The following is a 27,678-nucleotide window of genomic DNA, read 5'->3' on the forward strand; positions in this document are numbered from 1 at the left end:
GAAGTTCTGCAGCCACTGCTGCTCATCCTGGTCTTGACTACAGCTCTGTCCCAAAAGTCTGTAATCAAGGTCATCACTCAAAAGCTGTGCTTTGCTTGTTAAATGTATTTCACAGAGCCGATTGAGGCTAGGGTTGGGAGCACAACATTTGTCATTGAGTTGCAGCATGAATTCCATGTATTTCTAGGCTATGTCTATCCCCAGGAATTATTGCCAGAACCCTTTACACCACCACTGAAGCCACATAATTTGCAAGACCTCAAGAAAACAACTGTGTCTGTGAACAAATAATGAGCTCTAAGTTGTTAAGTCAATCCTCTGTTTTGAAAATAACTTGTGGAAATGACACAATTTCTTAGGGAATTTTGGGAATTTGACCCATTCTCACATAATTCCTTTGGCCTCCCGGAAACCCTTTCGAAATATATCACAAGCCAATGATTCAGGGAGCTGTCAAACTGTGGATACTCAGAAGGTAGTCCACCTCACTACTATGGTGCTTGTGGACATGTAACAGAATGGTAGATGAAATAGTATGTCTACTCTGCAATGCATGATTGCTCTTTATGTCGGTGCAATCATACGAGTTGAATTAGCTATGGTTTCAGGATCTAATATAGACAAGCCAATGGTTTGTGTCATGTCTGTTGCAGAATCTCTTCCTGAGATGGGGTGCCCAAGCTCTCTGAGTCTTTACAAAGGTAACTAAAAGAAAGACATGAATAAAGTGTTTATACTGAGGAGCCTTCTATTCTGTGAGATAATAGTTGAACCTCACCTGTTTTGGTTGCATTTGTGTGTATAAATATAACATTGTAATGTACTGTTATTAAGTAAGCTGTGTCTGCTCAGTTCAGTTAGGGTTTATTTTAGAAACATCCCTTGAGGTTGTTAGACATCAGCAGTAGAAATCCAGAGAATATGGCTTCTTTAAAAAAAGAAAATTTACTTTTTCCTTTCAAAATTCAGCAACTATATACTGAAAATGTTATCTTGATAATTAGAAGTTTGAATATGTAACTTTAAATGGTGACTTGTAAAATACACTATATAATTACATGTTAGACACTCACTTTGCTGAATTCACTAACCCGCGTGCCTCCCTCAAGAGGTTGGAAGAGAATTCTGAGTCACACTTTGTGTGTGTGTGTGCTGTTTTTGTTTGTTTGTTTGTTTTTTGTTTTTTGTAGTTTGTTCTTGTTGTTTGGTTACAGATATTTACATCGGGAGCTGGTTGCAAGTATTTGTGAGCTTGCAAGGACCTGGGCTTATATTAGTAACTTGAAGAGCCAAAAACCTGAGCCTTGGAGTTTGTACCTGAATCCTGAAATAGCAAGAGACTAGAGTGAGAATCCGGTATATACAGGACTTTCAATTTGAAGGGATGAAGTTTGCTGAGGTCATTGGGGATTGGTACACCAAAACCCCACAAAAATCCCTACAAATATCAGTCCCCCACAGAAGCAATGGCCTCAGCCATGGTAGAGAGCTGGAGTATCAATGACAGAAGTGATCAGATATTCGAGGATAAGCCCATCTTCATTCTCTGTTGCCCAATCTGCCCTTTCAACTAGGTAACAGACTTGATGACTGTGTTGGGAGCCACATCAGAGCTGATTAGGAACCAGCAACCATCTTTGGGAGATACCTTACCCTGTCCTCTCAGACATGGTCAGCTATCACTTCAGACAAATGGTTGTTGGATAGAGGTACTGTCATACAGATTCTTCACAGCACTGAGAGTCTTTACAAAATGCCAAGCAGTGTGAGCAGCCTACCTGAGAAGACAAGGCCTTCATGTCTATCCCTGCTTGGATGACTGGCTGATCAGAGGCAGATATCAGTTGCAGATAGCAGTGAGCTTGGAATGCCCTCTATCTCTTTTCATCTGGCTGGGTCATCTAGTGAACTATGAAAAATAGTCACTTACCACATCACAGATCATAGAGTTCATAGGAGAACGGATTGAGTCCAGATCACAGAAAACATATCTGCCTGAGGACAGCTCATCCATTCTTTACAAACACGCATATTTCAGTTCTATCCAAACCAGCTATGATAGTATGGGTATGCACTGCAGTGTTAGGCCATATGTGGGTGAGCATGTAGTGATACCGCTTGCCAGACTTCACCTGTGGCTCCTTCAGCTCTGGCTCAGGTTAGTCTAATCTCTGAGATATCAGACGGAACGGTCACAGTAACACATTGTCACTGCAGAACTGGCTTAGGGGCAGGAACCCACAAACACATGGAAAAGGGTATCTTTTTCAGTTTTCTCCCAAACAAAGCTGCTAATCACGGCTGTTTTAGGGACGGGTTGGGGAGCTCATTTGGAGCACTTACAAATTCAAGAAACTTTGGTTCCAGATGACATGGGACTGCACACGAACATCCTGGAGCTTGGAGCTATCAAACTGGCCTGTATGGTATTCTTCTCTGTCTTCCAACAGCAGATCTTCACAGACAACATGACAGCCATATACTAAATAAACTCACCTCTCGGCTTGGAGGTTATTGAATTCTGGACTTGGTGCTCTCAAAACAGGGTAAACACACTGGCACTTCATCTTCTAGGAGTCAGCAACAGCCTTGCAGACATCTTCAGCCGGCAGTCTGATCTGGTCATGAATGGCTTTTGTACAGATCCATCATGGGAGTGGCATTCAGTCCAGTTGGGATTCCCATTGTAAAACTGTTTACCACTAAGTACTATGCCAAATGTCAAACTTTTTGTTCCAGAGGAAGTCTGAGACCAGGATTGTTGCTGGAAGCCTTCCTCTACTGCAGTGGGACAGAGGCCTACTTTATGCCTTTTGACTGATTCCCAAGTCAGAAGGGACAATGCTGCAATCATTATTGTAGCTTCATAGTGACAGATATCAGCTAAAACTGTTTTGTTACAGATATCCATTCAGCCTCCAATCTAGCTCCCAGACCGTGGTGCTGTGAAATCGGGTTTGGACAGTTAGACATTCCATCCAGACCTGAAGTCTCTGTATCTGACGGTGTAGCTGTTGGCTGGCTAAGTACCACGGACAGACTGTTCCTACAGCCCTTGGTACTAAAGATTGTTTCTGCTTACTACATTTAAAACAAGGTGGTCTTTTGTCTCGGTCTCAGCTTGCCATCTGCCCATGCAGTCATGTTCTGTCTTTTCTCACAGCACAATACCAAAGTATCTCAAAGGATTAATGCACACTTATCCACCAGTTAGAGAGCCTGCTCCTGCCTGGGACCTCAGTATAGTCTTCCTGAGATTCATGGAAACTCCATTTGAACTTTCTCAGAATGCTGCTTACACTACCTCTCTCTAAAGGCTGTCTTCCTAGTTTCCTGTCACTTTGGCTGGAAGAGTAAGCTAGCTTCAGGTGCTTCTAGCGGAACATATTCCCCCCTCCCCCACAATATTCCTTTGAGAGAAGGTGGAGCTAAAGTCTCACCCAGAATTAATTCCTAAACTAATCTCTCTGAATTTAATCTAAAACAGTCAATCTAGCTGTCATCTTCCCAAAACCACACGCTGCACCAGGAGTAAAGGAATTGCACACATCAGATGCGCAGGACTTTCTTTTATTACATTGACAGTACCAAACCGTTTAGATGGTTGCCCCATCAATTTCTGGCTAGGACTGGGAGATCTAAAGGTCAGGCCATCCCACCACAAAGAATATAAAAATGCATCACCTTGTCTTATCAGTTGGCTGGTTTACCTCTCCCACCAAACATCAAGGCTAACTCCACCAGAGCTCAGGCAACATTCCTCCACCTGTTTCAGAAATGTCAGTATCAGAAATCTGCAAAGCAGCAATGTGGAATAACCCACTGAACTTTCTTAAACACTGTACTTTGGACTTAGCTGCTAGGTCAGATGCCAAGTCCAGAAGAGCAATACTTCAATCACTGTTCAACTGATGCAATAGATATTCCTGAAGAAGGTGGGAATGAGGAGCTACTGCTTGCCAGTCACCTACACTGGGTTCTACATTGACATATACTCCAAGAAGGAAGAATGGTTACTGTTTCCTACAGTGACTGTAATTCTTCAAGAAGTTGTCAGCATAGATCCTGTGACCTGCCCTCCATCCTTACATTTTGGAATCCTCACCTATCACAGGCTTCAAATGGCTGCTCTACCCTTTGTGACAGGGTCAGGCCAGATGGCTATAGGAGAGTAACAGAAGGCAGATATCTACTTAGTCTGGGGCTAATATCCTTTTTCCCTCGGTAAGGTAACAGGGGAGGTTCCAGAACAATTAAAACAGACAGGCTGATTGGCTGCAGGTGTTCTAATCAAGAAGCTGCTAGAATCAATTAAGGCAGGCTAATCGGCACCTGGGTTTAAAAAGGAGCTCACTTCAGTTTGTGGTGCATGTGAGGAGCTGGGAGCAAGAGGCGATAGGAGCTGAGAGTGAGAACATGGACTGTTGGAGGACTGAGGAGTACAAGCATTATCAGACACCAGGAGGAAGATCCTGTGGTGAGGATAAAGAAGGTGTTGGGAGGAGGCCATGGGGAAGTAGCCCAGACAGTTGTAGCTGTCGCACAGCTGTTCCAAGAGACACTCTAAACAGCTGCATTCCACAGGGCCCTGGGTTGGAACCTGGAGTAGAGGGCAGGCCCAGGTTGCCCCCAAATCCTCCCAACTCCTGGTCAGACACAGGAGGAGTCGACCTGGACTGTGAATTCAGAAAAACGGCCAAGCTGAAGGCTGCCGTGAAGCTCCAAGGTGAGCAAATCCACCAATAAGCGCAAGACCCACCAAGGTAGAGCAGGAACTTTGTCACACCTTGCACTGATGGACATGGCTTTCAAACAAATCTGATCACACACCCATGAGGCACCTGTGCACCCATAGTGGGATCCACACTGACAATGTCTTGAAGAACCAGAGTTACTCTAGGGAAAGTAACTGTCCTTCATTCTTTCCTGCAAATTGCACTTAGAAGTTTGCCCAGTAGTGCTGACTTTTCCCCCTTCCTCTGCTTGAGACCATATTTTTTTAAATTTTTTTTTTAAGATTAATAATTTCACCATGTTCATTATTTCTCCGCCCTGAATCTTGAAACACAGGGTGTAACAGCCAAAGAGAATTTTTGTGGGAGCTCTTTGCTAAAATATTGGAAGCACATTACATCTTTGACTAATTAAGAAATAGGAAAACTTAGGTTTAGAAAAGCTCCTTCTTGGTAGCTTTAGGATTTAGTGGAAGTTACTCCTTTCATATGAACAATAAGGCAGCTTTCTTACTATTCTACGTGGCAACATAAAACAATTATTGGGAACCAAATACCTAAAGTTTTTGCAGAATTTCAATTTAGGAAATTGTGCTTCATTTGTCTATATTGCATGTGCTTTATTTCTATATCAGAGGGATAGGTGTGTTAGTCTGGATCTGTAAAAGCGGCAAAGAGTCCTGTGGCACCTTATAGACTAACAGACATATTGGCGCATAAGCTATCGTGGGTGAATACCCACTTCGTCGGATGCGTGTCACATGCATCCGACAAAGTGGGTATTCACCCATGAAAGCTTATGCGCCAATACGTGTGTTAGTCTATAAGGTGCCACAGGACTCTTTGCCACTTTATTCATATAGACTTTTATTGTAGAACATTGCTTTAAGAGAAATTTCCACTTACTGTTGACTTGAAAAAATGGACTGATCTAACAAACTTAAAATGTTTTCATGAGAGCCAACGGGACAACACCCAAAAAAATTTAACTTATTGTTGGGGAATTCTTCTTTCTGCCAAGACTGATCTTACTGTTACAGCCTACCAGCCAGTTAGCTAAATGTTCACAATCTGTACTGAAGCTTACCAATTGCATCTGCTATAAGGACTGTAATAACCACCTTCTGTAAATATGTCATTTGCCAGGATTCTCACTCCTGGGTATTAGTTTCTTTGCACTGAGACTGATAGAGTTTTCCCAACTCTAAAAGAACTTTGAACAGATATCAGGATAGAGTGTGAGGCAGGTATGCCGTCCCCTGTAAATGCTTCTCCACTGAAGAAGGCTTCTCTATGCCAGTCCATCTTGTATAAAAGGTCTTAGTAAAGCTAGGAGAGATAGTGATTTAGAAGAATGCAATAACCTCGTACTGGTTCAGGAGGTACCAGTCTATTGCAAATGGCCAACATTGAGCTCATCAGGTTGAGAGTCTGGCCTTTGATCACTCAGAAATGAGGGCACCTCTCTTCATCTTACCATGGGAGCTCTTTCCTGGACATCCTTTTTACCCCTGTTGGGTAGAAAACCATGGACATGTTATCTTTGCATAGGTAACGGTAACAGAGTAGCAAAATCCCTACTCTTACTGTTCGCCCATCGAGGTTTAACATTATCAAGAGCTGTTGGGTTTCCACCAGACTTATGCTACAGAGGTAAGAACTAAGAGTGAAAATCCTGTTGGAATTCGATCTACAGAGAAGCAGAATTGCAGTTAAGCATTCCATTTTTCAAACACCAAATTACAGCTGGGTGAGCATTTCTACAAAAACATTCAGATAGTTTTAAAACAAAACTTGTTGGTATATCCCACAAGGCCTAAAACATTCTTGTTTTCTCTTGCTGTATTAACTTCTTACATAGAAAGGAAATGAATTTTAGAAAGAATGTTTTATATAAGCCATTTGAGACAGTCTGTTAAGGAAATACCAGCTGTCAAGAAAGATGTAGCCAATATTGAGTTATATTAAAAATATTCTTAAGGAAGTATGCGTCCAGAAAAAGTGGCTTAATTAAAGCATTTCAACTACTCCTCTGGAGCAAGGTCACTTAAATTCCAAGTAAATCTCATAAATGTGAAAATCAAGAGGACTTATTTTTTTCTCCCCCTCCTCTCACCTCTCCTTAAGGGAAAAATATTTTGTTTTCTCTTAAGATTGTCTCTTTTAGGTTCTGATTGGGAGGTGGTCCCCCAACACAGCAGAATGAGGAAATGAGTATCTGGTTAAAAATTTTAGTTAGCAGGAAGATCATAAAGGTAAACAGTCACAATGCTTTGTCTTTTAATCCTCAAACTCCATAAATTTGCATTCATCAATACCTTGTAGTTTTAAAATAAGATAAAATTAATGTTTTAACAAGAGAAAAAAATAGGAAGATTAAATTTCAGTATTATCATATTACCTTTTTTCTGTCTAAATCTGCACCTTAAGAGTAATTAATAGCACTATGCAGTATTGTGTTGCTGCAGCGGAAGAATATAGCAAAGTGTGTTAGATACCCATGTAAATATAATGAGCTAGGATTTAGATAAAAAGCTACAATTGGCTTGTGAAGCATATTAAAAAACGATTGGATTTACTGTTTTTTTTCCTTTACTTTTTTAAGTTCAGTCTGGACTGTTGGTTAAGGGGTTATACTCTGAATACACAATTACACTGTATTAGCCTGAAACACAAGCTTTTGGGTTAATTACAGCTTTAATGTTTGGTTTGTGCACCCATTAATCTGCTTGTTTTGATCAGCTTTACTCTTTTCAATATGTTTATGGTATTTGAAATTATGCTTTCTTTCTTTCTAGGGGGTATTTGTAGAGCACCAGTCACTGAAACATTTGTGTACAATTCTAAGCATAAAGAGAAAAAAATAGGTGCCGAGACCCATGTAAGTACCTAGATATTTATTTTAAAAAATAAATATACAAAGGGCAAAACTATAGGCAGAGTTTGTAGCTGTCTATCGTTAAGGCTTCCGAATGCTTTCCATGATAAGACTGTGTGTTTAATGCATTTTGCCATCCCTGTGAAAATCTGTCCAAGTTATAATAAGCCTCTGAAAATCTCACTTAGCACATGCTCCCCCATACCATCTATGCATCAACTAAACTGTGTGTGCGCCATCCTCACAGAGTGACTGAGCATGCTCTATCCCAGGGCTGAAGGGGCTGAGAAGGCATTTCCCTGCACTTCCTTCCCATGACTACCAGGGGCTGCTGTGGTGCGAGGCAGCAGAACTGACTGTAGGGAGACTCCTTCCTGTGCTTTCAGTGCTGTACCTGCTAGTGCCCAGACAGCATGGAGGAGGAAGAAACAGCCTGACTGGAATATAGAGGGCTAAGGGGCAGAGGTAGTAGGGACAGAAGCTGGGGGGAAAGAAATAAGAGCCGGGGAGAAGGAGGGATAGGAGCAGAGTGAGGCATGAGCTGGCTGGGGATCAGGGAGTCGGAGGTAGGGGCAGAATAGTCTGTAACCACTAGAGTACAATTTCCTCTAGAACCTGGAATTGAACCTAGGACACTGTGTGGCTGGCCCATATACAGGATAACAGCCTGCTGCTGCTTCTACCATTTACTTGATTGTCTTGCATTGTAGAGGCGTGTGCTGTAAATCTAAAGGTTCTGACTCTGCTGATGACCTGTGTGAGGATCGTTATGGATCCACAATATTAAATTCTTGGGTTTTTAGCTTGCTTTTTATTTTTCCACGTAATATCCTATGTATTTAATGTTAAAAGAATGTTGAGGTTGCAAAGTCAAGCACTCAAGATGCGAGAATTGGTGTTGCTTGTAGAATCTTAATTTGTAACTCTTGTTTGTATGTGTTGCAATTCAGAGCTGGCTGCACCTCTGATATTTTCGTGCATCACTGAGTGTGCCTTCTCCAGGTTTTAGACTTTTACCTTTCTGAGGTGGAATCTTGCAATTCTTCCACTTCAAAAGGGTACTGGGCTGCAGCGCCTTGTGTACCAACTGTGATTACTCAGCAGGCCTGACTGGATTTGGCTGTCCATAGTCTTTGCTTGAGATCTGTGACCAGTGTGATCCAGAACAGGTTTTTCAAAATAAAGTATTGTTTGTTCTTAACAGCAGGAAAAAAGCATTACAAGAAAAAAGGCTTTAACTGAATAGTCTATCTGCTTTGTCTTACCTAAAGCTTAGGTAGGCTTATCTTCTCCCAGGTACCCCATTCTGGAGGCTGCGGTTCAGTCTGTTTCTCTGTGGTCCCTATGTCATCCTCCCTGTGCTTCAATGTCTCTGAGTGCAAAGTTCTTTGTTCTATGTTCCTGCTTGAAGGCTCCCCACTTCTGAGGTTACAAGTGGGGACCTCCCACTGGGGTCAGCAGCCAGACAGTTGATCTCATCGGGAATAGATGTAAACTTTAAAGGGCGCGATTGAAGGGCACGATGTCTGCATTTTCCTGTTAAATACTGATTATTGGGGCAGTCTGAAGCTATGGTCCCGTTCCTTGGGAGCATGCCAGTACTCCTGCTGGAATTAACCCTTTGTAATTGTATATGAAACAATACAATAACAATGAAACGGATGGACATGTTTATAAAATGTTACATACATCTCCCACATTCTTCACAGTATGCAGTATGATTCAGCTGTAATCATATACTATTTTTTCAACAGGACTCCTGCTTCTATTCACTACACAGGATGGGCCAGGCTCTGGGGATGAATCAGGGTTGTGTAGTGAAGGAGATGGTTGTCTGTAGGACCCCTGTCTTATTTATTACAGATGTTGTTGGAAGGTGTGTGGTGAATGAGGTCCAACATTTCAGGAAGAAAAAGGATGATTTCTTGGTTCCAACAGTTGAGTGCCACACTGGAACATTTAATTCAATCCCTGGCTCTGCCAGAATTCTTATGTGTTGTTAGGCAAGTTATGTCAACTAAATGTTTCCCAGGTCATCACTAATTGTGTATTCCTTATTTTCTGAGTGCCCAGCTCTAGAGCTTGGTGTCTGATTTGCAGAAGTGCTGAGCACGCACAGCTGCAACTGAAGTCATTTAGCACTGTACTTTGATCATTAAGTGCTATATAATGCTAAGCACCTTGAAAAATCAGGCCATAGGCATCTCAAATTGGACATAAAAAATTAGTCTTTTGACCTTACTCTCTCTGCCTCAATTCTTGAGCTGTAAAATGGGGATTCTATCATCTTATCTCACAGAGGGGCTGTGAAAATAAACAATTGTGAAGCATTTGGATTCTATGGGTCTCATAACTCTATAGTAAAACATGAACAAATTACTAATTTTAATAGTCCAAGTGTGTGATTAGTGAGGATAAAACAAAATATTGAATAGCCACTCATTAAATGAGTGTGGTCCATTCTGTGACGTGAATGAGGTGGGCATACTATGGAAAAAATAAAATCTGATTGAGTAGTTAAAGATGGTAGCACAATGCATAGGCAAGAGAAGCCTTAATACTGTTCGTTCTTATGTCTGCTTGACTTTTCTCAGTCTTAATATTCTTTAAATGTATTTTTGTGTGTAATCTAAATATATAATTTAAAACAAGTACGTTGGGTGAGGTTAAACCCATCTAAAGCTGACAGTGTTAGCACAGTGTTATGATATTAAAACTATTGTTTCCTAATGCTGAACTCTGGATGGTGGTATATCGAACCTAGAATGGTCAGTTTCAGACTAAACATTCTGTGGAAGCTTGCCTTAGAAATGGTCATAAACATGATCAGTCTAGAGAAATCTCTCATGTAACTTGTAGATGGAGTTTTCTCTGTTCCAAAGAATGAGCATGGTTAGGCAAACTATTTCAGCATATACAAATTGTCAAGAACCATAAGACCATTACTGAATCTGAAGAGGGCTAACTAATTTGTGGGTTTCTTTATAGAGCAGTTGATCTGGACCTGAAAAGAGAAAGTAATGATGCTCTCCCGATTGCCTCGCTTCTCAAATGCTTTGATGAACAGTAAAATAGCGAAAGCCATGTCTACGCTACAAACTTAGGTTGACACAAGTTATATTAGAATAAAGATGCTGCTGTTAGTGTATTGCTTGTGCATGTACATATTTGGCTCCTTGTCTGTGCTGTGTGTACTCATGAGGAGTGCTTGTGTTGATGCACAGTACGGTGCACTATGGGTAGGTATACTAGTGTGCCGTCTGCCACTGTCCAGCGCACTGTCTTCTGGGAAGTTTTGGCAATGTGTGGTAGGGCAGAAATGAGTTGTAAGTGGTGACTAAAATGGTTTCAGTCCTTCCTGAAGATAGAAACCCAATAAGTAATGATGGGAAAACTGGGCCCATCATAAACCTCACCATCTTTCACTCAAAGTGCATTTTTTTTATCTTTGCCTTCTCTAAAGTTCAGGGGGCTTTAAAAGGGACAGGGGCCTTGTGGTCTCTGTGACCAGATATTTTTTAAAAAAGTAAACAAAAAACCCTCCCCAAATCAGGCACTCTATTGCATACGTTTCACCGCTAGGGGAGTGAACAAATATGTGGCAGATATTAGTCATGTTGCTTAATGCACTAACGGAAGGTGCTTACATACTATGGTGATGAGTGTGGAATAAGAAAACTTGTAAACAGGCAGATGTCACTGCATAGGTGACTTAGTCACATTTTAAAGCATTTCTTTGCAACCATAGTGTTTTAAAGAAGATGGTACTCAAACAAAAGTACTGTTACACCCACCCAGGATAACAAGACTCTGTTTGAACCTGAAGTGAAGTGATTTCTCACTTTCTTTCCCAGTCAAGGTGAAGGATGCTTATCTATATTCAGAATTTATTAATAACCATATATTTGCATTGAATACATTTTCATTGTGTATTTAGTGCCAGTCAAACTAGCTTCATCTTTCATGCTTTGAAAGTTAAGGTAAGCCTAATGGCAGACATTTGATTTGAATGTATTTTAATTTAGATGACACATGGATCAAAACACAGTTTTATTAATAAAAGTGATAACAGGGCGAGAGTTCTTCAAACTGTAATCCAAAGAGAATTATTGATTTTTTTTTTAAACACGGTAGGGAAGTACTCTAGTTTTTTTTTTTTAGTTTGTTCCCTCATCTCTAAGTGCTTCATATGACCCCAGGGTAAAGCTTTTCTTCAGCTGTTAGCTAAGGCAAAACTAATCATCTTTACAGTTTTCTCTGATAGTAAATTAGAGTAAGACTACTGAACTGTCTCTGCCAGTCAAAATATTGTATTTGGTCAGACTTCTTTAAGCTTTTCCTTTAGAGACGTAATGTGAAAAAAACGCTGCACCAGGGCTAGTTGACTGTACATTGCTTTTGCCTCTGTCCTACAAGGCTGGTGGAAGTTAATTTAAATCACTTTAAGGGTCAGTCTGTATCACAAAACTAGATCAAAATTACAAGTTATGCAAGGCTTACAGAGCAGTCTCTTTGCTCTGCTCAGTTGAAGTATGTGGCAGGGAGAGGAATTATTTAAGCTCAGTACCAATGGGAGCACAAGAACAAATGGATATAAACTGGCCATCGGGAAGTTTAGACTTTAAATTAGACAAAGGTTTCTAACCATCAGAGGAGTGAAGTTCTGGAACAGCCTTCCAAGGGAAGCAGTGGGGGCAAAAGACCTATCTGGCTTCAAGGTTAAATTCAATAAGTTTATGGAGGAGATGGTATGATGGGATAACATGATTTTGGCAATTAATTGATCTTTAACTATTCATGGTAAATAGGCCCAATGGCCTGTGATGGGATGTTAGGTGGGGCTGGATCTTAGTTACTACAGAGAATTCTTTCCTGGGTATCTGGCTGTTGAATCTTGCCCACATGCTCAGGGTTCAGCTGCTCTCCATATTTGGGGTCGGGAAGGAATTTTCCTCCAGGGCAGATTGGAAGAGACCCTGGGGTTTTTTCGCCTTTCTCTGTAGCATGGGGCACGGGTCACTTGCTGGAGGATTCTCTGCACCTTGAAGTCTTTAAACCATGATTTGAGGACTTCAGTAGCACAGACATAGGTGGGAGGTTTATTGCAGGAATGCGTGTGCAGGAGGTCAGACTAGATGATCATAATGGTCCCTTCTGACCTTAATAGCTATGAAAAAAAAAAGTATTTGAGTGCAAGATTTGGTTCCTATACTTAATAAATATGTAACAGAAGCTGCATTTAGTTTGGAAAGGTCAGATGTAATATGTCCTGGAGTAATTTTCCATCTGTATATTTGGTTTCTTTATCTGAGAGTTTGGAAGTAAAGAATTTTGAAAATAAAAAGACAAATTATTCTACTTCATTAAGTGCCACAGGAAAAGTGACAAATGGGTGTTATTATTCACCATTAAATTTCAAACTGCAGCCTGCCATTTTGAAATATCTAAAATCTCTCATGTCCCTGGCGTAGCTGTTGGGGGACCTGTCTACAATATTACCACTAAAAAGGGCTTTTATTTATTTAATTGCATTGCAGTAGCACCTAAGGGCCCCAATCAGGGATGAGGACCCCTTTGTGTCAGTCACTGCACAAAATGTCTGTTCAGTGACTAGTACAATGGGACTCTGATTAGAACCCTTAGGCACTACTGCAGTACAAAATACAAAAAAAAACAAACCCGAAAACCCACCAACTTTCTTTTTTAGAGGAATTTCTATAGAAAGGATGTTCATTCTTCCCCTAGGATACCTGATTACTAGAAGTCCCCCCTAGTTCAGTCCATGAGCCCTCCCTATTAACTACATGTTTGGTTATCATAATTTTTCCACTGAATGCATCCGATGAAGTGAGCTGTAGCTCACAAAAGCTTATGCTCAAATATACTTGTTAGTCTCTAAGGTGCCACAAGTCCTGCTTTTCATTTTGCAGATACAGACTAACACAGCTGCTACTCTGAAACCTATTTACAGAACTGTTAGTGATAGCTGGTCTTACAGGCTTTTTCATTGTTACTAGGAGGTTTAAGAAACGCGTATGGGTTTCTAGTTTGCCAACAAAGCAAGCAGTCATTATTTGAGATGTGGGAGATGTTGCCTCCTGTAATCATGACACAGCCTGTCTTCAGCTCTATAGCTGTGGATTAAGTCAAGATGCTGAAAGATTGTGAGGCAGTTTACACTGGGATGCCAGACTAGTTTTCTCCACTTGATTTCAGGAAAGCTTACATTCTAGAGTCTTGGATTTATCCTTCAGTACACCAAACAACTTCTATCCTTCTAGTCTTTTCTAAAATTTTACTGCTTCCATTACTAAACATCCACTCTTGCGGAGGGGGAAAAAGAAAATATTGTCAAGTAAAAACCCCATAATTTCATAAAATATGTATCATATAACCTGTCATGCTCTTGGCTGTTACATCTCTTCTTTATCCCATTTCCACACCCCATATCTCCTGTCTGTATTTGTTCATTTAGATCATTTTAAACTGACGGCTAAATATATGTAAATGAAAAGGAACTTAAAATAGTTTCTTTTATATCCTGTGGACCTGTCTAGAAAAGTAGACATTACATTGGTGAAGGAGAGCAAATAACTGATATCAAGAAGGCTGACGTGTTTCATGCATGTTTTGCTTCAGCCTTCACTAAAAAAGGTAGATTATGACCAAATATTCAACACGATTAATATTAACAGCAAGGCGGAAGGAACACAAGTCAAACTAGGGAAGGAGTGGGTTAAGGAATATTTAGATAAGTTAGATGTAGTGTATTCAAGTCTGCAGGGCCTGATGGAATTCGTCCTAGAGTACTTAAAGAACTAGCTGAAGCAATCTCAAAACGGTTAGTAATTAATATCTTAGAGAACTCCATGGAGGACGGGTGAAGTCTCAGAGAAATGGAGAAGGGCAAACATAGTACCGATCTTTTAAAAAAGAGAACCCCGAAATTATAGACCACTTAGCCTCAATTTGATATCTGGAAAGATAGTGGAACAAACTATTAAAAATCTATTTCTAAGCCCCTGGAAGATGATAGATTTATAATAGCCAGCATAGCTTTGTCAAGAACAAATTATATCAGCCAACCTAATTTCTTTCTTTGACAGGGTTACTGGTCTAGTGGATAGGAAGGAAGGAGTAGATGTGATACATCTTGATTTTTAGTAAGGTTTTTGAGACAGTCCCACATGGCTTTCTTATAAGCAAATTCAGAAAAATTTGGTCTAGATGAAATTACTATAAGGTTGGTACACAACTGGTTGAAATACTGTACTCAGTGTAGTTAATGGTTTGCTGTGAGGGTGTATCTCGGGAGGTCTTGCAGTGGTCAGTCCTGGGTCCTGTACTATTCAATGTTGTCATTAATGACTTGGATAATGGAGTGGGGAGGATGCTCATAAAATTTGAGGATGACACCAAACTGGGGGCGGAGGGATTACAAGCACTTTGGAGGACAGGATTAGAATGTAAAACAACCTTGACGAAGTAGAGAATGAGTCTAAAATCAACAAGATGAAATTCAATAAAGACAAGTGCCCAAGTACTTAATGCAGAAAGGAAAAATCAAATACACAACTACGAAATGGGGAGTAACTGGCTAGATGCTAGTACTGCTGAAAAGGATCTGGGGGGTGTAGTGGATCACAAATCAAGTGTGAGTCAAGAGCATGATATAGATGTGAAAAAGGTAAATATCATTCTGGGGTGTATTAACGGGAGTGTTGTATTTAAGATACAAGAAGTATTTGTCCCACTGTACTTGGCATTGGTGAGGGCTCAGCTGGAGTACTGTGTCCAGTTCTGGTTGCCTAACTTTAGGAAAAATGTGAATTAACTGAGGAGAGAGTCCAGAGGAGAGCAACAAAAATGATAAAAGGGTTACAAAACCAGATGTATGAGGAAAGGTTAAAAACCTGGCAATGCTTAGTCTTGAAAAAAGACTGAGGGAGGACCTGTTCTCCATGTCCACTGGAGATAGGACAAGAAGTGATGGGCTTAATTTGCAGCAGGGGAAATTTGGGTTAGATACTAGGAAAACTTTCCAATTGTAAGGCTAGTGAAGCTCTGGTACAGGCTTCCAAGGGAGGATGTGGAATCCTTATCACTGAAGGCTTTTAAGAACAGGTTGGACAAACACCTGTGGGGGATGGTCTCGGATACAGACTGACATGGCTGCTACTCTGAAACCGAGGTTTACCTTGTCCTACCTCAGTTCAGGGGGCTGGACTTGATGACTACTCACGATCCCTTCTAGCCCTACATTTGTATGATTCTATGATCTTTCTAACAGACAGTGGATACAGGAAATCAGCAACACTTGTAGCTGGATAAGCTGTTCCTTTTAAACAAATACATCTGCTTTTAACTAGTATCATTAAAAAAATATTTTGTTAGGCTGCATTATGATACAGAACTATTCAGACCTCACACAAGGTTAGAGAAGCTTTTAAACTAGAAACATTTCTGTCTATTTGTATTTTATTTTTATTCCTTCTTGTTTGTTTTTTTGTCAGTGACCGTTGAATGAAAACAGTCTCATTTTACTGTGATTTCTTCATATTTCCACCCTGAAGACCTGATCCTCTGTGACATCACATTTTATTCCCTGAACAACCTCTTGCAATATCATAAACAGTATTATGGGCTACAATAGTGTTTCCCAAACTTTAATGTACCACTTTCTTAAAAAATTGAGGTTTGAAGTACCATATGCAAATTTCTCCTTTTTATGCACCTTTATTTTAGGCCTTAACAGGCTTAAATATTTCCAGACTCTTTAGTAAAATAAATGCCTACGGAAGTCTAAAATATTCCATTCTAGCAAGGGCTGGTTGGAAAGTGAAAATTCTGTTTTGCAAAAAAATGTAAGGTTTCAACATTTGTTTTCGTTCCAATATGGAACGAAACCAAGACCTTTTGGGAAATTTTTTGCATAAAAGAGGCCAACCCCACACTAATCAGTGGTTAGGGTACTCTTATCTTGTTTTGACCAGATCTTCCATTGTGGACCTGAGACGCCTTCCTGACGAAAGAGTCATCAAAACCTGTAGGTTTCCCTGAAAAGTTGTGGTTTTGATCAATTAGCATTTTCCAGCAATTTCTTTCATGTTACTCAAATTACAAGAAACAAACGACATTAGATATACTGGCAACTTAAAAATATGATGTTTTAAAACTTATTACCTGCTATTGTTAAAAGTGACATTTAAGATTTCTGATCTTTCAGCTACAGCAGAAAATTATTTTTCTCTCAGGTTTGTGCATTTGATAGCACTTGTATGTTCAGTTTCACTGCTTTGCTACAGGGTTTTTCATACAGTAACAAAGGAGAGAAAAACACCTTAAACCTAGGAAAATGTGGTTATAAAACCACAAAAATTGATAGAGGGTTTAGGAGTAAGTATAGTAACTGACACCACTTTATTTGTGTTTTAAAAAAGAGCTAGCTTTCATTTTGACAGTGACTCTTTATTAAAGAGTGAGAGCAAAGAAATGCAGAAAACATGACTTTTATAGATTTGTTTCTCAAGAAAAAACTGTTCAGTCTTTCTGTGAGGATGTCGCTGCTCTGTCAGGTCCCTGTTCTGAAATACTCCTTTTCCTACCCGGATAGAGCCTTTTGGTGCCTGTAAATTCAGTAAACTTTAAAAAGTGCCTATACATTTTAATTGCCCTTCTTGATGTACTTTTGTTTCATTTGATAACATTTTCATTGGCACATCAAAATATTCACCCCACCTATTTTCATTTGCTAACACTGAGAAAAGTAACATTAAATAACGTTAACATAAATGGCGTGAGTTCTAGGGTCATTTATTTATTTTGATACATGCAAGTCCACTAAAAACTGATCACGTCAGTAATATTTCAGCAGCTAAGCAGTGGCTTCAGAAACTAACCCTGGTGAAAATCCTGTGAGATGCAGTTTTGGACAGTGAACATATCAAGAAACTCAGTATCTTCAAACAGTACTTAGGACTCCCTAGGATAGTGCACATTCTACAAATGTGGTAAAGGTCACTTTCTGACCTTGAAACAACCTTCTGCTTTAGATTGCATTGAATTATTAAACCAAATAATATAAACAAAGTAAAACCTTTGATTAACCTTGCTTCTCAAAGTGTCTTGACCTTTATGGAGTCCTACTGGTTGACATTTTTAAGATTGTTTTAGTAATATTTCCTTCCTTTATAGAAGGTTTTATTTGTGTTCTTCCATCTTGTTTATATCTTTTTTTTTTCATTTGATATTTCTTCACAGATAGAGCGGTATCTGCATTATGTATCTACTTTGTTACTGTAGGAGAGTAATGATGTGGGCCTTTGTATATAAAATTACAGTAATGTAATTTTATAAATAGACACATTACAAATAAAAGGTATAGCAAATAATTACTGAAAGACTTAAAATATGAGGGAAAAAATAAAGGCAGATAAGCAACTACATAAAACCATTTTAAAGGTCAGATACATATCTACAAGTAAATGAGTGATAAAGCATATAACATCTATTTAATACTGAAGGTATTGGTGATAACTTTAAATCAGGAAATTAGTTTAAACAGAGATATGTTAATTTTACTTTGTGGTTTATTGCAACTTAATTTTTGTTTAAATTTTCTGTAATACTGCATAAAATACCATTGTTTCCTGATAACTTTGATTCTTACACTTCACTAGATTCTGTGGGGAAAATGACTGTGCAGCCACTTTGGAGAGTTATTCCATGTCCTGGCCACACCAATCTGAAGGATAGGTAGGATAGTGGTACTGATGAGACAGACTAAAGGAACACAGGTTCTTTGTTTGCCCATAAAGCAGAGCACCGTCTCCCTTCTGGATTTCTCCATTTGGCTTCCTTTTTTTTTCTTTTCCCAGTGGTAGCAGCAAAAGCTACAGAAGGCCACGAATGACCAGTTAGCAAAGAGTCACTGCAGGCGTGGTCTATCTACTACTCTGTACAAACTGTGGTTTTGCTGCTTGAGATGGTAGCTTCCAACAGCTCTTGAAAGGTCACACCAGCAGTGTCTGCTAATATGGCTCCACGCCCCTATCCTGCTGTGGCTCCCACAGGAAAGGAACTTTTCAGCACTATCGGTGGTTAAACCTTAACACTTGGGACTTAAGCCAGTCAGTAGTCCCAACAAGGCCTTGCTGTCTTGAAAGGACAATTCCTATGTGCCTGCCCTTGCTAGTTCTGTCTTATAAGAAGCCTAAGGAAAAACTAAATCCCTCATGAGAGATCAAAGCTTTTATTTCTCACTTCATCCCCTGGTTTGCAGGTCTCTTTTGTCACCTTTTGTCCTAGAGCCAATCTGGAGGACTCAAGAGCTAGACCCACCACAGCATTCAGTAAGATAGTCCAGAGGAATGGCAATTTTTACTTAAACAAGTGGGTGAGGCCCTTAAAACTAAATGAAACTGAGCAAAATTAAGATGCTAGTTCTTGTTATCCCTACTCTCTGTGCCTTTCATGGTAGATTCCAGAAAGTAAAAATCATTGCTAGTTTTCTGTCACATTACCGATAGTCTTCTCTCTGGCACATTAGCATTGTAAGCCACCGACTCTTTGGGCTTAGTTAAATTGACTATCAAGCATTAAAAGATGACTGTGGAGCTTTGGGCTCTTAAGTAACTGTGTCCTCTAATGACCCTTAAGTATTCTTTTTTAAAAAAAAATCAGAAAGTACTATCAGATCCTTCACCTTCACTGGGAAGACTTTGTGGTTTTGTCACTGGGTGAGTGAGTTATCTGATACTGATGATGGCAGTCCTTTTTTGTGGATCCAGATTGTTCAGTGACAGAGTGAATACTGCTTTAAAGGAAAATATGAGAATGACGGGATTAGATACGTGTTATGGATGACCTGAATATCAGTGTTGTAGTAAATAAACAAATGAGTCCCTCAGGAGTTTTAGCACATCTTGGTTTCACCGGAAATCACGAAAATAGTAAAGCTCACCAGTAGCTTCAGTACCAAAGATACGTTAGGTTTTTTATCACTTATTTAATTTGTAGGTATCTATCTGACCTTTAAAATGCTTTTATGTGGTTGTTTATCTGCTTTTAGTATTTTGTTCATATTTCAAGTCTTTCAGTAATTATTTGCCATACCTTTTATTTCTGCTTTTCTAGGTACTGGGTCTATTTATAAAATGACATTCCTGTAATTTTGCTTCAGGGCTTAAGATGACCTCTATCTAATGGAGCCTGGGACGAAACTTTTCTGGGGGAAGGTTATCCCATAACTGCCTATTTCAGGGTTTCATGTACCTTCCTCTGAAGCATCTGGTATTGGCCACTGTCAGACTAGAGGAGTAAATGGACCACTGGTCTGATCCACTAGTCAAGTTCCTATGTTTCATCCACAGGTCACTTCCACTGAAGCACTTCTTCCATCAACACAGCATAAGAGATCAAGTCTTTTAGCTCTAGACACCATAGAGCCTCATTCTCCATAACAAGTTTTTTGTTAAGCACAGAGAAGTTGGATTTCAATTTCAGAATCAGCCCTTTCATCAACCAGGAGAGTCTTCCATATCCTGGTAGGGGAGGCAGCCCAGGAAAGAGTCCTTCAGACAATTCTAATCTCCCTCACTTCTCCAGAGTGAAACTCCGAAAACATCAACAGCATGGGCCAAAATAACAAAGGACGAATTGGGTATTGTCAATACTTAAAAGAGTTTATTTAGTACAGTTCTTCTCCTTCCTTCGCCCTGGGATAATTTTATCAAACCTCCAATAGAATCAACAAAAGAGAAAAGTGTTTCTTCAGGCTCTAAATTATCTAATTTGGTTAGAGGCCATAATCTGTATCAGAAGGAACAAGAATTATCAAGAGTATACCAACCCTTCTGCAGTCCCCCAAAAAATCCTAGAGCATGTGCCTGGTCTTGAAGTGGTTCAGTGAATATATTTGTTGCCAGAAGATGAAGATAGTAGCTACTTGGATCCTATTCTGTTTTATATAGGTGTTCATACTGCGCACATCTGAATACCTTCTGGTAGTGCATTGAGCAATGTAACAACTCCTCTGTCATGTGGTGTTTGCTCTCTCCTCTTCTCCCCAGAGGGAGAAGCATGTGGAATGTCATCTTGTGGTAGATTTTAGATTTGTTTTTGTGTTGGTTAAATATACCTGTTGCTATGTGTTTATATTGGAGAAGGCAGGGTCAAAGAAGTGCACCTTGCATTTGAAGCAGAAAGTGGTAAAGTTTGTGATAATCCTTAGTTCCTGGGGGAGTTCATTCCACAGTCTGAGACCAGCTCTGGAGAAAGTCCTGACTCCTGCACAGACGAGCTTTATTCTTATTGTTGAGAGTTCCATTGTGCCAGAGTGTGAAGTTGTTGACCACGGTCTTCATTCTGGAGCTTTAAATGGCATTTTAGATATCTTTGGGCCCAGGCCATAGAGCACTTTGAATATAAGGACTGAGACCTTGAACTAAATCCTAAATTCTATGGAAAGCCAATATAGAGAGCAGAGGAAAGGCGTGATGTACTATCCGTAGTGCCTGTTGCTAAGGAGACATTCTTCAGTGTTTTGTACTAGCTGGACTTTCCTAAGTGCTTCAGGTTTCATGCCCCGGTATGTTGCACTACTGTAGTCGAGCTGAGGGGTGACAGAGTCATGAATAACTGAGTCCACATCTTCGTCTGCCAGGATTGGACAGAGTTCCTTCCCAACTGGAGGGGTAGAAAGCATTATTAACAGCTATTGCTATATGAGAATTCAGCATTAGTGAGGAATCCAAGAGAACTGCTAAATTAGACTGAATTGACCAATTTTGGCTTCAGTTCCATTGGCCTGTAGTTAGTTGGCTTTTGGCTAGATTCTCTGTGAGCTTGCTCAGGAATGACCGATTTGACACCTGGACAATAGTTGGCTAGGACTGAAGTCTCCAGGGTGAGTAGGGCAGCCTGTTGCATGTTGGAAGGAGGAAGGGAAGATTCTATATCTGTATGAAGTGTTGGTTATTTTGGAAAGGAGGGCATCAGTTGTTCATGGCTCTTTTACGAGCCAGGAAGGGCCTGAGATAGGATTCACAGCTTTTGGGTCAGGATTCTTTTAGGGTGTCCAGAACCTCTTGATGAGTCAATGTATTGAACTCAGGGACTGCAGATAAGCTGTTGTTTGGTGGGTGCCGACGGAGCGGATCGATGCTGTTTGAGAAGGCTTCCCGAGTGTGTGTGATCTTTTCAGTGAAGGAGGATGATAGCTCTTTGCAGTACTTGATGCTTGGATCTGCAGATTGTAGGTAGATACTCAAGGTTGATGAAATGATTTACTGTCCTGGATAGCTCCTTGAGGCAGGATTTGGCAGCATCAGGGAGGCTGATAGGAAGGTTTTCTTGGCTGTAATACAGCCTCAGCACAAGACTTGAGGAATTAATTGTATTTCATCCTGTCTGAATCAGTCTTTTTTCTCTCTTTATGGAGCACTGAGTGTCAGAAAACCAAGGAGCTCTGTGTGGACAGTGGGGAGGAAGGGACCATTGGGGGACCAGCATGTCAATGGCCAAGGACAGTGTAGAATGGTGATGATTCACCAGTCCTCAGCTCCTCATCCTATGACGATGTTCCACTTTGTTGGAACTCTTAAACTTTTAATTCCCCAGCCACCTGGGAACTAAGCCCTAGTCTACACTACCAAATTCCTTCAGTATAACCATATTGCTCAGGGATGTGAATAATCCACAGCCTGGAGCGACATAGTTATACTGACCTAGACGCTAGTGTAGACAGCACTATGTTGGTAGAAGAAAGTCTTCCATCAGCATAGCTACTATGTCTCATGGAGGTGGCGTTATTAAGCCAACGGGCTTAGAGTGTCTTCATCAGAAGCGCTATAGTGGCACACCTGCATTGGTGCAGCTGTGCTGCTGTAAATTTGTAGTGTAGACCTGAGGGTTCAGTCCAGGAACCCTCTTGGGCACTCTCTGTAGTCAGAAACCTGTGGTCTCCTGATTGATGTCCTGAAATGTTGGAGGGTAGAAGAACAACAATTTAATTTAAATTTTTAATTTATTTGTTGTAAACCAGTCTCATGACCCTTGGGAATCAGACTCTCACTGTGTTTGAACACTAGGAGTTCATGATACTGCATATAGTGCATTTTCTGTTCTAGGCACAGTATCAGCAGTGGTCAAATCTCCAGAGCCTCAAAATGTGAAACTAGGAGGGGCCTTTACATTTCTCATCTTGGATCAGGAAGATCTGTGTTCCTTGTCCTCTGCTGCTGGGGCAGACACCCTAGCGGGAAGTTTGAGCGTGGAAATGTTTATGAAATTGCTCATTGATTTACTTCTCACAGGTGAAATTTCTTTGGAATTTACCCCTTGACTCACTCCCTCTTTGCTTCTATTCAATTAAGTGCATTAAGCTGAGGTGTCCTTAGTGACAAACAGCTAGCTTTGCCTGCCTGCTGTGACCTTAGTATTGCAAGGGTAGGTCCTTTGTGGAATACAGTGTGGCTGCTCTCCTTCCACTTACCGTGATTGGATACTACTCTCTATCCTCTGTAGGAGGGGTATGCCCTCTTCTTTACTCCCTCCCTGCTTACAGTCAACCTGTTGGTACAGATTGGACAGTTGCTAGAGGATGAAATCTGCTGTCAAGATTCCACAGAGCAAGTAGTCCCAGTGAGACACCTCCACCTGTTACCCTCATGGGGAATTGAGTGGGCTTTACCCCCATTTAAGTCGGCCATTACCCACTGATATTTGCAGTCTCTTGTGTTGAGCAAATGTGGAATGTGAGGGAATTCAGTGCAGTGTATAGTTATTGATTCAATGAGAATTTTGTTTTCAGTTGATACTAATTTCATGCTACCCGTTGGAATTTCAACACGTTTCCTGTGTGTTGGATCCCTCTCTTACACTCCCCCAAACTACATCTGACTGTTTTGTGTCTAGAAGCTGGCTCTTGTCAGATTGAAAGGTGCCCTAATTTAATTCCTGTTTCATGGCAGAAAGAACATTGTCCAGTCTGGCTGTGTTTTGTAGAGGTTTCACAAAATACTAGCTTACTCAGTTCATTCCCCAGCATATACTGCAGAAACCCCCCTAAACCAAATGATGAGAGCCATAAAATCCACTGCTCCTGCACCAATCCCTCCTGGTCAAACTCCTTAAAACACTCAAAGCATCTAGAACTGGAGTTCTCACAACAACATTTTTGGTGGCCCCAGAGTGCAGCCACGAGCTCTTGCTGGTGGCTGTACTGACACTCCTGGGAAATTGACAAGACAGCCAACAGTTGATGTAAGAGATGCAGTGTCTACACAGACACTGCATTGCCCTAACTACACCGACGTAAGCCTTACACCTCTCGTGGAGGTGGTTATGTTGGTGTAATAGGGCACTTACATTGGCGGGAGGAAGGCTATAGTGTAGACACTGACATAATTAGGTCAACATAATCTGCCTTAATGTTGACCTTGCTGTGTAGATGGACCAGATGAACAGTCACAGTCTTACTAATCTCACCTCATATAGAAGCTGTTCCATACCCTAATCATTTTTGTTGCCATTCTCTGTACTTTTTCTGATTCTAATATCTTTTTTGAGATGTGGTGACCAGAACTGCACACAGTATTCGAGATGTGAGCGTACCATAGATTTATATAGTGGCATTATGATATTTTCCGTCTTATTAGCTATCCCTTTCTTAATAGTTCCTAACATTCTGTTTGCATTTTTGACTGCTGCTGCGCATTGAGCAGCTGTTTTTTAAAGAACTGTCTGCAATGACTCCTAGATCTTTCTTGAGTCTAAATTAACTATTACCACTCATCATTTTGAACGTATAATTGGGATTATGTTTTCCCATGTGCATTACTTTACATTTATCAAGTTTGAATTTCATCTGTCATTTTGTTGCCCAGTCACTCAGTATTGTGAAATCTCTTTTTAAGTCTTCACAGTCAGCTTTGGATTTGATTGTCTTAAGTAATTTTGTATCATCTGCAAGCTTTCCCACTTCACCGTTTACCCTTTTTCCAGATCATTTATGAACATGTTGAACAGCACTGTTCCCTGTCCTGCTCCTTGGGTGACCCTACCACTTTCCACTGTGAAAACTGACTATTTATTCCTCCCCTTTGTTTCCTATCTTTTAACCTGTTACTGATCCAAGAGAGGAGTGTACCTCTTATGCAGCGACTGCTTACTTTGCATGAGCCTTTGGTGGGGGGATCTTGTCAAAGGTTTTCTGAAAGTTCAAGTAAACTGTATCCACTGGACCACTCTTGTCCACATCTTTGTTGACACCCTCAAAGAATTCTAATAGATTGGTAAGGCATGATTTCCTTTTACAAAAGTCATGCTGACTCTTCCCCAATGTATCGTGTTCATCTGTGTGTCTGATTCTTTACCAATTTGTCTGGTACTGAAGTTAGGCTTACCAACCTGAAATTGCCAGGATCACTTCTGGAGCCTTTTTAATAAATTGTTGCATTAGCTATCCGCCAGTCGTCTGGTGCAGAGGTTGATTTAAGGAATAGGTTCAGAGTTAGGAATTATTTTACTCCCTTACTTTTGATGGGGAGTCTGTTACTAACTGAGGAAGTCACTTCTGTAGTCCCTGCTTGATGAGCCACATGTGGAAATGAAGCAATGAAAAATGTCTTCTGCTACCTAAATACACACATGTATATGTAATTACATGCACAGACTACATTAAAAGAACATCAATTTTGCAAAGAAACACTCAAAAGTTAGGAAATAACAAAATGAAGGTTGCCTGTGCAACCTTAAATTGGCCCCCTTCACTGTATAAATTATTATTAATACAATCTTTGATTAAATGATTCCTTCCTTTCTCTGAAGTTATAAGCAACTGAAAATGATCCCTAAGTGGCGCGGATTGAGGGATGTGCTGCCGCCACTTCCCACAGCCCCCATTGGCCTGAAGCGGCGAACCGCACGGCCGGTGGGAGCTGCGATCAGCTGAATCTGTGGACGCAGCAGGTAAACAAACTGGCCCAGCCCTCCAGGGGGTTTACCATGGCGGGCCATGTGCTAAAAGTTGCCAATCCCTGTTCTAGACTGTGACAATGCTGGCTGAGCTTCCTCTGTTTTAATTTAAGAGAGTTTTACCTGTACTTGGACAAAAATCGCTGACCATCTAGTTAGGTTTCTTAAAAAAGCATTATTGGTTTTGCTTAAATGTAAAGTATAAATGTTCAGGCCTCTAACTAGCTCAGTCTTTTGGTTTTGATATGCTTGCTGTACATTCTACTGTTCAAGCAAAAATCTTACCTGAGAAAAAACTTCTGTTAAACTTGAATTTTACAATCTTGTTCTGTGGTGCTGGAACAATTTTTATTGGGGGGATGCTGAAGGTGGAAACCATGTATTTGGATTGTTATTACTACTTCAATTCAGGGGGTGTGGCAGCACCCCTAGTTCCAGCACCTATGATCCTGTTTGTCTCTGAACATACAAGCAGATGTAACTATTTGCTGAGAAGCCAAGTTTTTGTAAATAAAATGCATTCTGCCTGGAGTGTCCCTCGCTAAATTAAACAAATGGAATTTCCCAGCTTGGCCACGTGCTTTATAGTTTACGTCAGTGTTTACTCTGTGCATTTTAGATGACAAATACTCTGAAGTTAGATAATGCAGTTGTAGCTGAATTAGGAAAAAGTTATGTCATTAATGTGTTTCATGGAGAAGTAGAAGTAACTGATGTCTTATTGTACTCAAGACCCTACACAGAAGGACATGTAAAATATTGCCCTTTAATGAATTATCATATTAAAAATACCATTCTTGAGATGGCCCAGTGGCAAACTGCTTTGAGACAATAGCTGCCCTATGGTATTTAGGATATAAGATGAAATGTGTATGTGGAAAAGTACTTGGAGCTCTGACAGTGATTTGGGTGACCCCTTTAGGGATGTGGTGGGTAATGGATTATTTTCTGACAAGGACACAAAGTGGAGTAGGATGCAGTTAATTTCTAGGTGACTTCATTTTTAATTCTTCAGCCAATTTTCTTAAGTAACATTTGCTTTTGAAAAATAGAACTGTATAGCCAAATAAAAAATTTTGATAGTCTAGATGGTGCTTTTCAGAGATGGTTCTGGTTACTGCTGAGTTGCTTAATATGAAATGATAGGTCTGGAAAGCTTTTTATAACAGCTTACCAAAAGTGACGGGTTTTGATATGTGATTCACTTGTTAAAGAATTAAAGGCTATCAGTATAATTAATGCCAGTTGACATTATTTTATGGGAAATAGGTCCTTCGAACAAACCTGATTTCATTCTTTGACATTATAAGTGTGGTTGATGAAGGAGGGTGCATAAGTGTAATAGTTACACTTTTGCAAGGTGTTGCCTTAGTTCTGCATACCATTCTGATTAAAAAAAATTAGCATTGTACAATATTAATAGAGAACATGTTAAATGGATTGAGACCTGAGTGACCGTTCTCAAAGTAATTGTCACTGGGGAATCATTGAATGGGGGTATTTTCAGAGGGGTTCCACAGAGATCAGTACTAGGCCTAATGCTCTTCAGTATTTTCATCAATAAACTTTAAGGAAATATAAAATCACTGCTGAGAAAATTTGCAGTTTGGCGGAATAGTAAATAACAATGAGGACAAGGCTGTCGTACGGAGCAAGATGGTTTGCCTAATAACCTGAGCCCATTCAAACAAAATGCCTTTTAATACAGCCAAATACAGAGTTTGATGTCCAGGATCAAGGAATTCAGGCCATGCCTATAGAATGGGAAACTTGTATCCTGAACAGCAGTGTGACACTTTCTCAGGGTGCCCAGGACTGAGAGTTACCCCTGCCTTCAGCGAGAGGAAGATTTGCCTGTGTTTAACTGGGTGCCAACTCCCTGATACCAGCAGTCTGTTAGCTACTCAGCCAATCTCCTCGGGTCTTTGCTAGCCCTTACTTTGCTTTGCAGGTTAACAACAAATGCCTCCCAACCCCAGAGCCCCTAAAATCATTCCCCTGCAGTGTCCAGCCCCTGTCACTGGACACTCAGAAATTATCAGGTAAGCTGTCCCCAAAGGACCAGTGCACACACCAGCTTATTTGCTTTAA

At 40.4% G+C, this 27,678-nt stretch overlaps 1 protein-coding gene across 3 annotated transcripts in view; it reads left to right on the plus strand.

Annotated features, from left to right (window-relative positions):
• LCLAT1 (lysocardiolipin acyltransferase 1) overlaps positions 1-27,678 on the plus strand; it is a 217,181-nt gene that overhangs the window by 30,006 nt on the left and 159,497 nt on the right. For 2 of the 3 annotated variants that reach the window (XM_084624424.1, XM_084624426.1), the window contains exon 2: positions 7,532-7,614. The exons of the other annotated variant lie outside the window; for it this stretch is intronic. The gene's annotated coding sequence lies outside the window, so the exon portion shown is untranslated. The remainder of the gene's footprint in view (positions 1-7,531; positions 7,615-27,678) is intronic. 3 annotated transcript variants of the gene reach the window in all.

Source organism: Lepidochelys olivacea, assembly GCF_965140295.1.
Source record: "Lepidochelys olivacea isolate rLepOli2 genome assembly, chromosome: 3".
NCBI lineage: Eukaryota > Metazoa > Chordata > Testudines > Cheloniidae > Lepidochelys > Lepidochelys olivacea.